Genomic DNA, 17,370 nt, shown 5'->3' with positions numbered 1-17,370 from the left:
GGGGGAAGAAAGGTGGTGGTGATGGTGGAGGACACTTGAGGGGAAGAGCACTGGGTGTTGTATGGAAAACAATTTGACAATAAAATATTATGGAAAAAAATAAATAAATAAGACATTTAAAAAAATTTATAAGAATATTTATGTATTCTTACAGTCAGTTAAGCATCAGACTTTGGCTCAGGTCATGACATCAGGGCTCGTAGGTTCAAGGCCCACATCAGGCTCTGCACTGACAGCTCCAGAGCTTCCTTTAGATTCTGTGTGTATCTCTGCCCCTCCCCTGCATGTGCATGTGCTTGCTCTCTCAAAAAATAAAAACAATAAACACTTTTTTAAAGTTAGTATTTTGGGGGGCACCTGGTGTCTCACTCAGTTAAGTGTCAGACTCTTGATTGCAGCCCAGATCATGAGCTCACAGCTCGTGAAATCAAGCTCCACGTGGCGCTGTCTTGACAGCACAGAGCCTGCTTGGGATTCTCGTCTCCTCTCTCTCTCTCTCAAAATAAATAAATATTTGCCCAAGACAAAATCTGTAAAATCTAAGGATCTACCTGCTGACTTCCTCAAATGCCTTTTCCCCTTCCTTGCACGTAAAGTACAACTAGGACTTTTCTTGAAGAAAATGCTCAATTACACAGCATTATTTTGTACATGAAAAATTCAACAGAATACTTACATAAATAATAAATTCATATACCTTGCTGATGACCTTGAGTGTCTGTCCTTATACAGTTCATCCCTCTTACTACATTTTCTTTCCCATTTGTTGCCACTTATTCTCAGGGACAACAATGGTAAGTAAGTTGGACCTCCTCTGCCTGCCATGCAAGTTACTGATTGTCTCTCCTCTCCAGACCTACTCTTCACCACATGTTCTGTGATCATGAAGATGGGCCTCATGAACATTTGTCCTCTGTTAGTAGAGGGGATTGGGAAGAGATTTCTCCTCCAGGTTCTGATGTGCTCTTCTTGGCAGGCGCCTGCAGCCCAGGCAGCCTCTGTGGTGCCCCGACCCAGCCACACACACAGTTTCTGGAGCAGCAGGGACCCACAGCTGTCAGAGACCATAAGCTCATGGCCCCTCATTATGGGAAACTTCCCCCAGAATCTTCTCCATCAGCCCTGAGGCTTCTGGTGCACAACTCCACAGCCTCAGTGAACTTGGCCTTCCAGTGAGCCCCAGCAGACCCTCTTCACGAGATCTGGATCTTACACCTGGGTGAAGGGAAGAAGATCTTCCACAGTTTGGGTAACCTACCTTCTTAGATGAACAATATACTCAGGTACTCCGCATTATTTTCACTCCTTACTAGCTGTTATGGGCTGAACTGTGTTCTACCAAGATTCATACTGGTAAGTCTTAATTCCCAGTATCTCAGAATGTGACTGTATTTGAAAATATAGTCTTTAGAAAGGTAATTAAGTTAAAATGAGGTCATGAGGATGGGCCTTAATCAAATATGACTGGTGTCCTTATAAGAAGAGGATATTTGGACACAGACACAAAAGGAAGACCATGTGAGGACAGAGGGAGACGACAGCCATCTATCATCCAAGAAGAATGGCCTTGGAAGAAATCACCCCTGCTAATTCTGCCAGAAATTGTGAGAAAACACATTTCTTTTGTGAAGCCACCCAGCCTGTAGTAGTTGTTACGTGGCAGCCTTAGCTAACTACATACTAACCAGTCCCTGTTAGCTTGTAATGGTTAATAATTCACTGTGTTGTACTTTCCCATTGTAATTACAGTCTAGTTTGTCTCCATTCATACTGTTTTCTCAAGCATTTCTAACTCTTTATTCTTAATTAAATATTTATTTCTAATTATGCAAAATTTTCTCAAACCTATCATCCATATACCTAATTGTTTCTTTTTTTTTTTTCCCTTTGCCCTTCCACTTCTTTCCTGCAGGCTTCCAGATCACTTTCCATTTTTCCATGTTGCCTTAGTAATTATTTCTTTAAAACCAGTATTCCTTCTTGTGCTCTTGTTTCATAAACACCATGCTAAAAATCTCTTTGGTATCACTGACGAGTGTTTGTTTGAAATAATCAAGTATTGCCTAGCACATCTTCTTCTAGTGTGTATTCACCATATACCTTTTTTTTTTTTGAAAGAGAGAAAGAGTGTGTACGTGTGCAAGGGGCAAAGAGAAGGGGAGAGAGAGGAAGAAAATCCCACTAGGGGCAGAGAGAAAAGAGAGGCAGGGAGGGAGAAGCAGGACTCCTGCTCATCCAAAGTAGGGCTTGAGCTCCCCCAGTGGGGTTCATGTTCACCTGAGGTGGCTCACCGGAAGCAGGGCTCAAGCTCTCCTGATACAGGGCTCAAACTCAAACCATGACATCACGACCTGAGCTGAAGTCAGAGGCTTAACCAACTGAGCCACCCGGTGCCCCCACCACTGACCTCAAGTGGATGTGGTTCCTCTCCTGCTTTCTCTGTTGTACTGCAGTTTAAGCCTGGTGCTGGTTCGCTGTTAAGCCACTCTTTCTATGCCTGTTATTCGCTGAAGAAAAAACCAAAAGACAGGGAGGTAAGTTGACACAACAGACAAGTTCAATGACCACATGTTTTTCTCAGACAGTTGCCCATGATGCTGGGTACTCCACAGCACATATCCACGCTCGCCTGTGCCTCACCCCACATAAACCGGAAGATTCCTGTGTGACAACAGCACTTACTAAATCATGCTCAAGTCAAGCGTGCTGTCTCCCCAGAGCCGTGTGCTGCCTCTGATCAGTCAGAGAGCACTGGGACTGGACTTCGTCTCAAAACCCTTCCAGCCTACTGTCCAGGGACCACTGTCAACTAAGGAGAGTTGGAAAATGACAAGGAAATCATTTGCCAGGGGTACCTGGCTGGCTCAGTCAGGAGAGCATGTGACTCTTGATCTTGGGGTTGTGAGTGTGAGCCCCACATTGGGTGCAAAAATAACTTTTAAACAAATTTTTGTATCTTAAAAAAAATAAATCTTAAAAGAAAGAAGAAAATCATTTGCCATTCTGTGTTTATGTTTGTGATTTTCCCATAAATAAAAAAGTTACTTGTGAAATCCCTCTTTTGTAACTTCTAACACTACCATTTGTCCAATGAATCTCGAGGAACTTTTTCCAGTGACATAACTGGTAGGTCATCTTTGCTGACATCTGGGCTCCCAAGAGTCCAAACTGATTCATAGGCTCTACTTCCAACATGATCCATAGTCAGAATAGGTTTTAAAAGTTCTGACTGAAAGGCATGGACACATATCAGAGAAATCTGAAAAAGGAGCATGACCAGGTGCTAAGCCTAAAGTGTCTCTTCCCCCGTGAGCCACAGTCTGGTAAGTTCCACATGAGCACACTCTTCACAGATTCTTAAGGTTTTAGCTGGAATTTATAATCTGCAGATAGATGGAACAAACTGCTAAAATATACCAAATTTCCTATTCATTCTGGACTGCCGAAGGTTAAACTTTTAGCTTTGAATTTATTGCCTTTGCTCTCTTTTGGACATTTTGGACATCACAACTGGATGATAATCCAAAAACTCTGCATTCATTTTTTTATAAAGACAATTTTAAAATAGTTTTAATAATATATCAAATTTGACATTATGTATTTTTTGGGTTTTTTTATACAACAGATGTCATATATATACATATATATGTATATGTACATGTACATGTGTGTGTATGTATGTATGTATATATATATATATATATATATATATATGTATATGTAAAGTAAAACAAGGTGCTTGGGGCACCTGGGTGGCTCAGTTGGTTAAGCACCTGACTTCAGCTCAGGTCATGATCTCACAGTCTGACTTCTGCTTTCTTTGCCCCTCCTGCTCCTCCCCCCCACACACTCTCTCTCTCAAAATTAAATAAACATTTTTTAAAAAAACAAGGTGCTGGCACAAAAACAGACACTCAAATCAATGGAACAGAATAGAGAACCAAGAATTTGACCCATAAACATATGGCCAACTATTCTTTGACAAAGCAGGAATGACTATTCAATGTAATAAAGATAGTCTCTTCAGCAAGTGGTGCTGGGAACACTGGACAGCAATGTGCAGAAAATGAACCTGGAACACTTTCTTACTCTGTACAGAAAAATAAACTCAAAATGGATTAAAGATCTAAATGTAAGACAGGAAACCATCAAAACCCTACAGGAGAAAACAGGCAAAAAACACTATGACCTTGACTGCGGCAACTTCTTACTCAACACATCTCTGGAGACAAGGGAAACAAAAGCAAAAATGAACTACTGGGACCTCATCAAAAAAAAAAAATTCTGCACAGTGAAGGGCACAATCAGCAAAACTAAAAGGCAACTGACAGAATGGGAGAAGATAGTTGAAAACGACATACCGGATAAAGAGTTAGTTTCCAAAATCTATACAGAACTTATCAAACTCAACACCTAAAAAACAAATAATCCAGTGAAGAAATGGACAGAAGACATGAATAGACACTTCTACAAAAAAGACATCCAGATGGCAAAGAAACACATGAAAAAATGCTCAAGTTCACTCATCATCAGGGAAAAACAAATCAAAACCACAATGAGATACCACCTCACACCTGTCAGAATGGCTCACATTAACAACTCAGGCAACAACAGATGTTGGCAAGGATGTGGAGAAAAAGGCTTTCTTTTGCACTGCTGGTGGGAATACAAACTGGTGCAGCCACTCTGGAAAACAGTATGGAGGTTCCTCAAAAAATTAACAATAGAACTACCCTATGACCCAACAATTACACTGCTAGGTATTTACTCAAGGGACACAGGTGTGCTGTTTAGAAGGGGCACATGCACCCCAATGTGTACAGCAACACTATCAACAATAGCCAAAGTATGGAAAGAGCCCAAATGGCCACTGATAAATGAATGGATAAAGAAGATGTGGTGTGTACACACACACACACACACACACACACACACACACACACACACACACACACTGGAGTATTACTCAGCAATCAAAAAGAATGAAATCTTGCCATTTGCATCTATGTGGATGGAACTAGAGGGTATTACACTAAGCAAAATTAGTCCGAAAAAGACAAATATATAACTTCACTCATATGTGAAATGTAAGATACAAAACAGATGGACATAAGGGAAGCAAAAATAATATAAAAACAGGGAGGGGGACAAAACATAAGAGACTCTTAAATATAGAGAACAAACAGAGGGTTGCTGGAGGGATTGTGGGAGGGGGGTTGGGCTAAATGGATAAGGAGCTTAAGGAATCTACTCCTGAAATCATTGTTGCACCATGTGTTAACTTGGATGCAAATTATAAAAAATAATTAGACAAAAAAAAAAACCCAAGGTGCTTGACTACTTTTCATTCATTCATTGATTCATTTGTATGCTCAACATACAACTATTGAGTGCCTACTGTGTATCATGCATTCTTCAAAAACCTAATGATACAGCAATATACAAAACAGAGAAATGTCTGCTTTATTGCTGCTTACACTGCAGGTGACATCCAAGGCACTAGGAAGCCAGTTCTTCAGTCACTCACTTCATGATTGTCTAAAAGGAGGCTAAGAATCCACTGGAAGAGTGAAGAGGTTGCTAATAAGAATTTTTTTTTGAAGACTATTGTTAGAATGTTTTAAGTTTCTTTCCACCATGGGAGGGAAGAGAAGATCCATGGTCACCTCTAGCCAGTTGAAGGTCAAGAGGACCATATGTAAAGCTAATATGCATTTTCTGGAATTTGAAGGACACAGGGAAAGTTACCTGATCCATGACTAAACAAAGAAGCAAAGGTAAGGATAGCTAAGAGCTGCCTATAGAAGAAAAAGGTTGTATCAACAGGAAGCTACATATGTGTTGAGAGCAGGGCAGAAGGGTCTGTTTTCCAATGATCACCCTGTAGAATGGAGCTACCTATGAGTCCACTTGATTAGCTGACCATGAATTCCACCAAAATCTCCGGCCAAGAGTCAGGCAACCTCAACAAGAGGATGCAGGTGACCCATGGATGCAGAAGTGGAGTGGAGGGAAGAAACTGGTCACAGGGCTGCAACAGGACTCATGCCCTGTGCTGCAGGTTAAGGCCTGCAGGGAAACGATCACTAAACTGAAAGAAAGAAGCATCACAGGATAAAAGACAGGGTTAAGTCTGGGATTCCACCCTACTCGGCCCGCATCCTCACCTTCCCACCGGTATAACCTGACCAGTCCAGACTCTTTTACCCCTGACTTCTCCCTCCCCTTTTTAAATATTAAAGGGCCCCCAAATAGCAACTATTAAGTGGAGAATGCATTATAGCAAGAAAAGACAAAAGTCAGATCAACCCCCCACCTTCCCAACTTTACCCTTTTAATTTCCTAAGCCTGAGGCAGGTCTAAACTGGGAAATAAGAGATTTCACAGCAAATGAGATTTTGGACTTTTGATAGTCGTCTATGATATACTTTTAATTATTTAGTGAGACAGAAAAACCTGTGACTTAACCAAGGCTCTATCCCAGGGGCTAGAAATAATGAATCCAAAGCACAAGTGAAAAAGAATTAAAGGCATTTTCTGCCTCACTCTACTGAGTGCAGCTCATTTAATAAACCAATTAAGTAGGTTTAGCTTGTCCTAAGGAGGAAGAAATCCACAGTTAGGAAAACTTCTGAATCAGATTTACTGAGGGAACAGGGTGACACTGATATGGATTTTTTTGATATAAAAAGAAAAGCTAAACAATGCCTCCTTGTCCAGTTTCTTTTCTTTTTCTTAATGTGTATTTATTCTTGAGAGAGAGAGACAGAGCATGAGCAGGGAAGGGGCGGAGAGAGGCATAGAATCAGAAGCAGGCTCCAGGTTCTGAGCTGTCAGCACAGAGCCTGACACAGGGCTCAAACCCACGGACCACGAGATCATGACCTGAGCCGAAGTCGGACACCCAATTGACTGAGAGACCCAGGCGCCTCTCTTCTTGTCCAGTTTCTAATCACCTATGGCAACAGAAGATTAGAGGTTCCTAAAAAAATAGTAATTTTTACTGCACTATTCAGCATCTTCTCCAAGTTTTCCCAAATACCTCGAATTCCTTCTATCATCTCATCTCAGAACAGGGAGACTGTGACCTGTGAATTATAGGGCTCCCAGGTGAGTAACTGTTTTTCTGTTTTTCTAAAACTGAGCCTGAATGTGAAGCTTGTAAACAATTCAACTGTGATCAAATAAACAATTTCGACCACCTTTGCAATCCGATACAAAGATCACCCAGAATAGGAGATAAATGAGTCAGAGATTAAATATAGTAGCCGTTTTCAGATCAGAATGCCCTGGTAGCATGGATCCAGGAATATTTAAGCCATGTCCTCAATTTATCATAGAAACAATCTTTCTGAACACATGATGGACAACCGTGAACCCTAAAAACAGAAACGACACATATAAGGTCTGCCTCTAAAGAAAATAAACTAATAACTCTAGAAATTATAGCCTGGTCATCTTAACTTTGATACCTGAAAAGACCAAACTCATCAATCATTTCATTTACAAACTACTAAAAACATCACAGGGTGCCAGTGAATGGTAAGCGGTACTCGGGGAAGGATAAATCAGTCAGCCCTGGGTAGTATCAGTCCATGACAGACCGCCAGGCATTATTGATGGGACAAGAAGGAAAAAAAGACTTTAATCCTGGTCTTAAAGGACATACTCATAAACAAAGTTGGGGAAGCATTTTCAAAGGACATCACTATATGAATTCTCAACCTGTCAGAAGGCAGAACAGATGGAATTTTATTCTCCCCTTTTCTTGCCTGGAGTAAGGATGACAAGAGGGATGCTTAAGTTTTAATTAAATATATGGGAACAACAAAAAACCTTTACCAAATTTCTGTAAATTGGTAGTGCATCATTTATTCTGCAACTGAAGAAAATACATTCTCCACTTTGTTTCCTTTTTTTATAACTATTTCCCCCCCACCCCCTAGCATCTCTCCACTTTGAATTTATAAATTTATAATAATCAAAGTCTGTAATACCCATCTGTAAATGGCTTTGCAGATAAATTTCCTTTATGCTACATTCATCTAAAGATAATCAAAAGGTAAGGAATTTTGCTCCCCATCAAAAAATGAGAGAGGTTCAAGGACTGCAGAGAAAGTAAGCTAGCTGGGTAAAACCAAGACATGCTAAACAAAAATAAAGAAATGCAAGGGCTCTGATTTTTTTCATACCAAGGAAATAGAAATAAGCTTAATCCATGTAGATAGAATCACAAGGAAACAGGAATTGAGTGCAAGATTCCATTGACTTTAAGACGGTTCTGATTGGAAATCAAGGGGTACACTACCACAGGGACTTACAGAAGCCACAAGGGAATTGCTCAAATTATGAGAAACTTCTATAAAATCTCAGAACTTTCTATAAATGTTGCCTCAACTGAAACACTGCTTTGCCATAATAACACAACTACCTCATTAATCTTTTCCAAACCAGTGGAAAGCATTCTTTATCACAGTCCCTTTTAGTAACTGGGCAAGAAGAAATACAGCTCTGAATGTTCCTTGCTCCAGGCTGCTCTATCAACAACTCATGATAGCTTCTACCACTCTCGTTACCATTTTTCCAGGTCATACCACTGTTCCGAGGACTCTGATCATCTGACTTCCTACCCAATCCCTTTCCCATTCTTAGTGACTTAATACCTAGTTCCTGACTACAAAATTCTTCAAAACCAATGACAGGTACTAACACTTGACTTCAGTTACAAGATGGCACAAGAAGTCACGCTTCAGATTTTATTGTAACATGGCTCCAAATTCATAAAATCTGGGTTTCCTGTATACAACACTTTGATTCCCTTACTTGTATTGAACTCTTTCTTAAACTTCATTATGATCCCAGAACTACTAAATTTAAATGCAAACGTTCATATTTCTAGGTCATATGACTTTACAAGAGTGACTCCACAAACCTCAGGCTGTTTCTTGGTGTAGTGACATATGGGCGTTGCCAGATATGACCACCCATGACGACACACAGAATGACGAAAACTGGCTTTGACATTATCAGCTAAGAATAAGAATACCACAGGACATTTCTGAGGGGAATTGCCATTAGCTGCACTGTGAGTCAAAATGGATGAAGAGGGGCACCTGGGTGGCTCAGTTGCTTAAGCAACCAACTTCAGCTCAGGTCATGATCTCACAGTTCATGGGTTCAAGCTCCACATCGGGCTCTGTGCTGACAGCTTGCTCAGAGCCTAGAGCCTGTTCCAGATTCTGTATCTCCCCATTTCTCTGACCTTCCCCTGCTCATGCTGTCTCTCTCTGTTTCTCAAAAAAAAAAAAAAAAAAAAAACCATTTAAAAAAATGGATGAAGAAACATTCTTGAATTATAAATCACATTTTCCACAATCTAAATAAAATGTCATTAACAATCCCAAAAAAGAGAGGAGATGCTTTGCCTCTCTCATTATGTGTCTCCAACTCTGAGATACAGGGAAAATAATAACCAGCAAAACAAATGACTGTCTTTCAACTATATCAGCCAAAACCAGAATAAAAAATAGCCATGTTCTTTGATTCACCTATTTGTTATGTCTTCTCTTTCTATATCTATTCAAGGTCTATGATCTCTAGTACCCAATCCAGCAGAAAGCAGACAGGGTGTCTGGAGGTATACCAGTCTTTTTTTTTTTTTAAGTTTATTTATTTATTTTGACAGAGAGAGACAGCACAAGTGGAGGAGGGAGAGAGAAAGAGAATGAAACTCAGTCTCCATACTGTCAGTGCAGAGCCCAACATGAGGTTTGAACTCATGGAACTGCAAGACCATGACCTAACTTGAAACCAAGAGTCAGATGCTTAACCAACTGGGCCTCCCAGGCACCCCTGCATCCAATCATTTTTAGCTGCCTAAGTATGTCTAAATAAAAAAACTCCTAGAGATACAATTTTTCATACCACCTTATAACAGGGGGAAAAACTGCATCTTATGTTCTAGAAAATCACAGAACCCAATTGTTAAACCAAGATCTAATGCCAATCCAGCAAGTCCACATGATAGTCATTATATATACCAACCAGGCTGTGATAAAAAGTTTAATCTCTTAAAAGTAATTAACTTGGTGTCTTCCAAAAGAAGCTGGAACACAGTTTTTATAAAGCAGGAGATGAAACCATAAAAAGAAAATAAATTGAAATAAAGGGAGACATAAAAGAAAGATAACTGAAATAAGAACAATGCAAGAAAATCCAAAATAGAATTCTAAATTAAATCTCTACTATGTACGAGAACAATTACTACAGAAATCTGAATCGGCTAATTTAATCCAGAATAACACCTTCTGGCCAAATGGGGCTTATCCTAGGAATTCAAGGCTATTCCAATATTTAAATAACATTGAATGAAGTAATTATTATTAACAGATTTTTTAATCATACAATCATTTCATTAGATATAGAAAAAGCATTAAACAAAATTCAATGTCCATTAATTATTTAGAACAAAAAACTCTTAGCAACTAAAAACACAAGAAAACCTCTTTAACCTAAAAGAAGACATCTATAAAATACCTACCACTTGCTCACCACTTTTATTTGATGTTGTGTGGAAGGGTAAGAGACTGAATGTCTTCACTGATTACAGAAAAAGGCAAGATGTTATCCCTCACCACTCCTATATTTCACTGTACTGGGATCCTGCCCAGTGCAATAAGGCAAGAAAAATCATCAAAATGCATAAAGATTGAAAATAAGTAATAAAACTATTTCTATATGCCATGATTATGTAGACAGTCTCAAATCATCTATGAAACATCTCTTAGAACGAAGAAGTAAATGTAGTAAGATTGTAGAGTTCAAGGTAGCATACAAAATTATATTCCTATATATCACTAATGAACAACTGGAATTTCAAATTAATAAAAGTACCAATAACCATATCACACAAAAAATGAAATACTTAAGGAATAAATCTAACAAAATATAAATAGGTTCTGTATATTGAAAACTACAAATCAATAAAAGAAATCAAAGAAGATCAAAATAAATGGACAGATATACCACACTCATGAACTCTAGTTCATGCCAATTCTCCTCAACTTGATCTGTAGGTACAGTGCAATCCCAACAGATATCCCAGCAAGCTTTTTTATAGATATTAATATGCTTCTTCTAAAAAATCATATTGGAAAAGCAAAGGAACTAGAATTGCCAAAACAATTCTGAAAAGAAGACAAAGTTGGAGCAGTCATAATTATAGTGAATCAAGACAGTCTGGTATTGGCAAAAAGAACAGTTATTACAGTAACTTGATAGATGCTGGAGATATGAAGTCCAGCTCCTCCACCATCCGCGACGAAGCCATCAGAGGGTCTTCATCCCCTAGCCATCTCACCATCTGACTGTAGCTGCAGGAATGAGCCCATGGAAGACGAGCAGAACCACCCAGTAGAGATCAGGCAAAACTGCCTGCCCACAGAAATTTGAATATATGATTTTTGTCTTAATTTTGGAGGGTGGTATCTTTATATGGCAATAAATAACTGATATACCACAGTAACTCCAAGGCCAACTGGCAGTAGCACAATTATGCTGGAGGGGAAGCCAACATGAGAAGAAATGGTGGTGGGCACCTGGGTGGTTCAGTCAGTTAAGTATCCTACTTCAGCTCAGGTCATGATCTCACAGTTCATGGATTTCAGCCCTGCTCCCAGCTCTGTGCCGAGAGCTCAGAGCCCGAAGCCTGTTTCGGATTCTGTGTCTCCCTTCATCTCGGCCCTTCCCCTACTTGTACTCTATGTCACTCTCTCTCAAAAATAAACCTTAAAAAAAAAATGGTGGCACTTAGCAAACTGTGTTTAAATATTTTACTTTTGCTTTTGCAAATTTTGCAAAAGTATGTAATCACATGAACACACTGCCCAGAACCTGGAAGAGGCATGTATAATTGGGAATCCCTGAATCTGAAGCTTCATTCAAGGCCAATCTATATCCCATACAAATGATGTTTAATTTTGAAACACTAACAACTTCCACTTTGCTATCATAGAGAATAAAGGAATGCCTGCCATAACCTTACAATATAACATTATTGTAGGTATCCTGCTCATAAAGTAAACTGTTCATAAAATAACAATAATGACAGCATATTTAATGTTTATTATGTATCATGCACTACACTAAGCATTTCACATAGATTATTTAATCTAATCATTTGCAACAACCTCCTAAGGTAGGAACTATAATAACCCTCTTTGGATGCAGAAACTGAGCGCACAGTGGTTGTTAATTGCCCAAAGTTACATGGTTACTAAATGTCAGGTCTGTGTAAGGCCTATGCTCTCAGTAACTCAACTCTGCAGTATAAGAAAGATTTAAATGGAAGGAGAATATTTTTATCTTTGGTTTTTACATATCTTTCCTATAACTTGAAGGGGATTTTCTAGTGTATTTTCTAGATATAAAGAAAAACCATTCATGCTTATATTCATTTGAGAGATGACTACCTTACTGATCTCTATAATAATCTTAAATTGATGCTCTAGAGTTACACTGGTAGATAAACATAGGATCTGGAAATAGAGATGAGTGCATGTATTTTCTTCCACACAGACAATTCTATAGAAACAACTGACAAATGTATCAGAAATGTTATAACTAATTAGAGATCATCAAAGTGAAATACACAACACAAATTTTTTTGAATACAGTTTTCCTTAAAGCCAGTTACGAACAGTGAAAAAAACAGAATAGGGACATACAGTATTTAAAATAGCAATTAAATATATTGTACCCAGGAATAATGAATGAAACATACAAAGCCTGTGTAAAAAAAGTTCAAATATTTAATCAGCTGCATTAGAAAACCCGCAAACTTACATAATAATTTCTCATATGTGAAGTCTGAATACTACAAAGCTGCCAATTCTTTCCAAATGATGTATTAGTTTAATCCCAACTCAATAAAAGCCTCAATAATGCTGTTTATCAGTTTTTCTATTTGAAATTTTTGGAGGTGATACAGTCACAGGTTCAACACATCAAAGATCTCATATGATGGATTAAAGAAATGACATATAAAAGCTAAAACTATAAAACTCTTAGAAATCAGAGGGGAAAATTGCATCATATTGGATTTGGCAATAATTTCTTGAATATGACAACAAAAGCACAGGCAAAAAAGTAAAAAATAAACTGGACCACTTCAAAATTAAAAACTTCTGTGCACCAAAACACAATACAGTAAAAAGGCAACCTATGAAAGAACAATATCTGCAAATCATATATTTGATTAAGGGTTAAGATCCAGGACATACAAAGAACTCCTACAATTCAATCACAACAACAAAAAAAAACTGACTTAAAAATGGGCAAAGGATTTGAATAACATTCCTCCAAAGAAGATATACAAATGGCTAACAAGAGCAAGAAAAGATGTCCAACATTACCAATCATTGGGTAAACGCAAACAAAAACCATGAGATACAATCTCACACTCATTAGGATGGCTACCATCAACAAATAATTAATTTAATTTAATTAAAATAAAAATAAAAAATAGAGGGACGCCTGGGTGGTTCAGTCAGTTAAGCATCCAACTTAGCCTCAGGTCATGATCTCACAGCTCATGAGTTCAAGCTCCACATTGGGCTCTGCGTTGACAACACAGGGCCCACTTCAGATTCTGTCTCCCTCTCTCTCTGCCCCCCACATCTCTCTCAAAAATAAACAAATAAGATTTTAGAAAATAGAGAATAGCAAGTGTTGGCACAGACACAGAGAAACTGCAGCCCCTGCGCTCAGTTAGTGTGTAAAATGGTATGGCCCTATGGAAGACACAATGGTGTTTCATCAAACAATTAAAAGTAGAATCACCATATGATTCAGCAATTCCACTTTTGCATATTTGCCCCAAAGCATTGCAAACAGGGTCTTGAAATGATACCTGTACACACACGTTCAAAGCAGCATTATTCACAATAGCCAACAGGTGAGAATGACTCGTGTCACCGACAGATCGAAGGACAAACAAATGCAGTGCGTGCATACAATGGAATGGTATTCGACTTTCAGAAAGAAGCAAAGTCTGACCTCACTACAATACAGATGAGCCTGGAGGACATCATGCTAAGTGCAAAAACCAGTCATGAAAGACACTGTACGATTCCACTTACTTAAGGTATGTCAAATAATCAAATTCACAGAAAGTAGGGGTGCCTGAGTGGTTCCGTTAGTTAAGCTCCTGACTCTTGATTAAGAGTCATGATCTATGCAGTTTGCGTGCACAGAGCACATGCGTTCTCTGTCGAAACATTTTTTTTTAATGTTTATTCATTATCGAGAGACAGAGAGAGACAGTGCGAGCAAGGAAGGGACACAGAGAGGAGACACAGAATCTGAAGCAGGCTACAGGCTCTAAGCTGTCAGCACAGAATCTGATGTGGGGCTCGAACCGATGAGATCATGACCTGAGCTGAAGTAGGCTGCTTAACCAACTGAGCCACCCAGGCATCCCAATAAATACTTTTTTTAAATGTACGTTAAGTAGAATAATTGCCAGGGGCTGGGAGAAGGGAAAAATGAAGAGTTTAAGGTTATGATCTCATTTATGAAAGCATTTCTTTAAATGACAAAATTACAGAGATGGTGAACACATTGTTAGTTGCCAGATGTTGGGTGAAAGGAGGAAGGAGGGAGATGCTGGTGGCTATAAAAGGATAATGTAAGTCATTTCTTGGCGTACACCCCAGTAGCCACAAAACTGTGTGTAGAGTCAGTGTTCTCCTTACTCCTCAATGCTATTTGAAGACATTTTTTCTTTGCCCTAATGTAACACACTCTTCTCTTTGTGTAAGTGATCAAGAAATATTGGTATGTGGTCATGATAAAAAGTTGTATGTGGGGTACCACAGAGTTCAGGACAATGGTATAACCTTCTTTTGAACATATTTACTATATTTATCATTCTATCTATTTTATCATTCTATCTATTAATTTGTAAATTATATAGTTTCTGTATTTTTTAATAGTTACACTAGAGATTACAACATGGATTCCTCACTCACAAAAGTTTGATAATCAATAATTTTAGGGGTGCATGGGTCGCTCAGTCAGTTAGGCATCTGACTCTAGATTTCAGCTCAGGTCATGCAAGATTTTCATGAATTTGAGCTCCATGTCAGGCTCCCCCTCCCTCTCTCTCCACCCCTCCTCTGCTCTCTCTCAAAATATATAAATAAACTTTATTTGTCCAAAAGAGATTGAGTTTATATTTTTAAAACCTAAGAGTCCAAAATGGGTTTTGGGTTTTGGTTTGGTATTTTTTCGTTTTTTTTTTTTTAATGTTTATTTTTGAGAGAGAAAGAGCACAAGCATAGGAGGGGCAGAGAGAGGAGGACAGAGGATCTGAAGCAGGTCCAATATGGAGCTCACACTGATGAACCACAAGATCATGACCTGAGCCAAAGATGAATGCTCAACTAAACCACCCAGGCACCCTGAGACCAAGATGGTTTTCACTGAAAGTTGTAATTACTTCCTCTTACTATTTTTCACTTCCTAGGCTGGAAACTCAACTCAAGATGAGTTTAAATTATAGACAAGAAAGGCCAGGTATATACCAGACAAGATAATTTGGACAAACCCTCTCACTGGAAACAACTAAAAATATATATACACAAAACTGTATAAAAGTGTCATTTAAAATTGTCATAAACTAGCAACTATAAAAAGTGACATTCTGCAATTTTGCTATAAAATGTCTACATGTACATTTCCTTTTATTATCTACAATGGGATTCACTGGACTTCTATGCATTCATGTCTTTCATCAGTTCTAGAAAATCTCGGATATTATCTTTTCAAGTAGTTGCATAAAACAAGTAAGTAGAAAATCTTTCAAAGCAGCTAGAGAAAAGAGACAGATGACTTAAAGGAGCTACAGTTAGATTTATAGTTAACTTCTCAATATGAACAATAGCGACCAGAACAATGGTAATGGGATGCCTGGGGGCTCAGTCAGTTAAGCGATGGCTCAGGTAATCTCACAATTCATGAGCTTGAGTCCCACGTTGGGCTCTGTGCTTGGGGCTTCGAGCCTGGAGCCTGCTTCACATTCTGTGTCTCCCTCTCTCTCTGCCTCTCCCCCACTCACACACTGTCTCTTTCTCAAAAATAAATAAATATAAACATTTTTTAAATGTTTAAAATAGAAACAGAAATGGTATCCTCAAGGTGATATAAAATATGACAACCAATCTAGAAGGCTCTACAAAGTGAAAGAATCCTTTGGAGATAGAAAAAATATATATAGAAATTTTATATAAATAGAAACCGAGTTAATCACACAAAAGGGAATTCTAATGGATATTCTTCAGATTGAAGAAAAAAGACCCTAGGCGTATGTCAGAGGTATAAAAAGAAATGAAGAATGAGAGGGGTGAATTTAAATGAATACTGTATAAAACAATAAAACTTTTGTGGTGTTTAGATTTAGTTAGCTAGAGAAATAAACTTTATGGTACCAATAAACATGTAAATTGGAGTGGGGTAAATGTAGCTAAAGGATTCTCAGACTTTTGCATCATCCTGGAAGTTAAAATTATTTATTATTATTTCATTATTTTTTTTAATGTTATTTGTTTTGAGAAAGAGAGAGTACATGCAGGGGAGGGGCAGAGAGAAAGGGAGAAAGAATCCCAAGTAGGCCCCACACTGTCACCACAGAGCCCAAAGCAGGTGACATGACTCACAAACCGCAAGATCATGACCTGAGTTGAAATCAAAAGTAAGATACTTAATTGACTGAGCCACCCAGGTGTCCCCTTGGAAGGTTAATATTGAATGCTTTCAAATTTCTCTCCATTCTCTCTACTCAAGATGTAATCTGGTGTGTTTGGAGGCTTATCAATCCTTAAAGAAATGAGGGAGGTGCTCTGAGTCCATGTATATGACCTTAGGCTCTGAAACTCACTGGCCTCCAATACTGAAATCCAAAGTAGTGATTTACTTGGTCTGTTTTCTAGATACCACCAGTGTCTGATGGTCCCACCTTCCCTCTTTCTGGGCCTGGAGATATTCTGGTCTCAATCACGTCCTCCATTTGCACTCAGATCAAACTTCTAACCCAGGAGCCTCTGCTGTAGAGTCACTTTGTTCCTTGCCAAGATGTCTCCAAGGTAGGCCCACCTGTTCTCTACTTGGCTTTCTTCTGTGTCCCCCACGGAGCCTACCAGGCTTCCTCAACCTTCTGAACGCCACACAAGCCATAGGGAACCTATCTTTTCCAAAGCTGCTGGCTCCTGAGTCATGTTAGATGTGGCCCCACCTATATGGGAGTCATACTGGAGAGACCTCTGTGGCCCATGGTTACACCTAGCAAAGCCCACCACCAGCTCTGCTTTCCCT

The 17,370-nt window shown here is 38.8% G+C and overlaps 1 protein-coding gene across 5 annotated transcripts in view; it reads right to left on the bottom strand.

Moving 5' to 3' along the window:
• The window catches only part of LOC115286662 (60S ribosomal protein L39), a 140,813-nt gene that overhangs the window by 73,521 nt on the left and 49,922 nt on the right, over positions 1-17,370 (bottom strand). For 2 of the 5 annotated variants that reach the window (XM_029933086.1, XM_029933087.1), the window contains exon 2: positions 2,408-2,507. The exons of 2 other annotated variants lie outside the window; for them this stretch is intronic. The gene's annotated coding sequence lies outside the window, so the exon portion shown is untranslated. Of the gene's footprint in view, positions 1-2,407; positions 2,508-17,370 lie in introns of those variants that run through there. One more of the 5 variants, XR_003906197.1, reaches the window with a different exon arrangement.

Source organism: Suricata suricatta, chromosome 3, assembly GCF_006229205.1.
Source record: "Suricata suricatta isolate VVHF042 chromosome 3, meerkat_22Aug2017_6uvM2_HiC, whole genome shotgun sequence".
Taxonomy (NCBI): domain Eukaryota; kingdom Metazoa; phylum Chordata; class Mammalia; order Carnivora; family Herpestidae; genus Suricata; species Suricata suricatta.
Note: the sequence above shows the minus strand (reverse complement) of the source record. Positions and strands in the feature narration are given on the sequence as shown.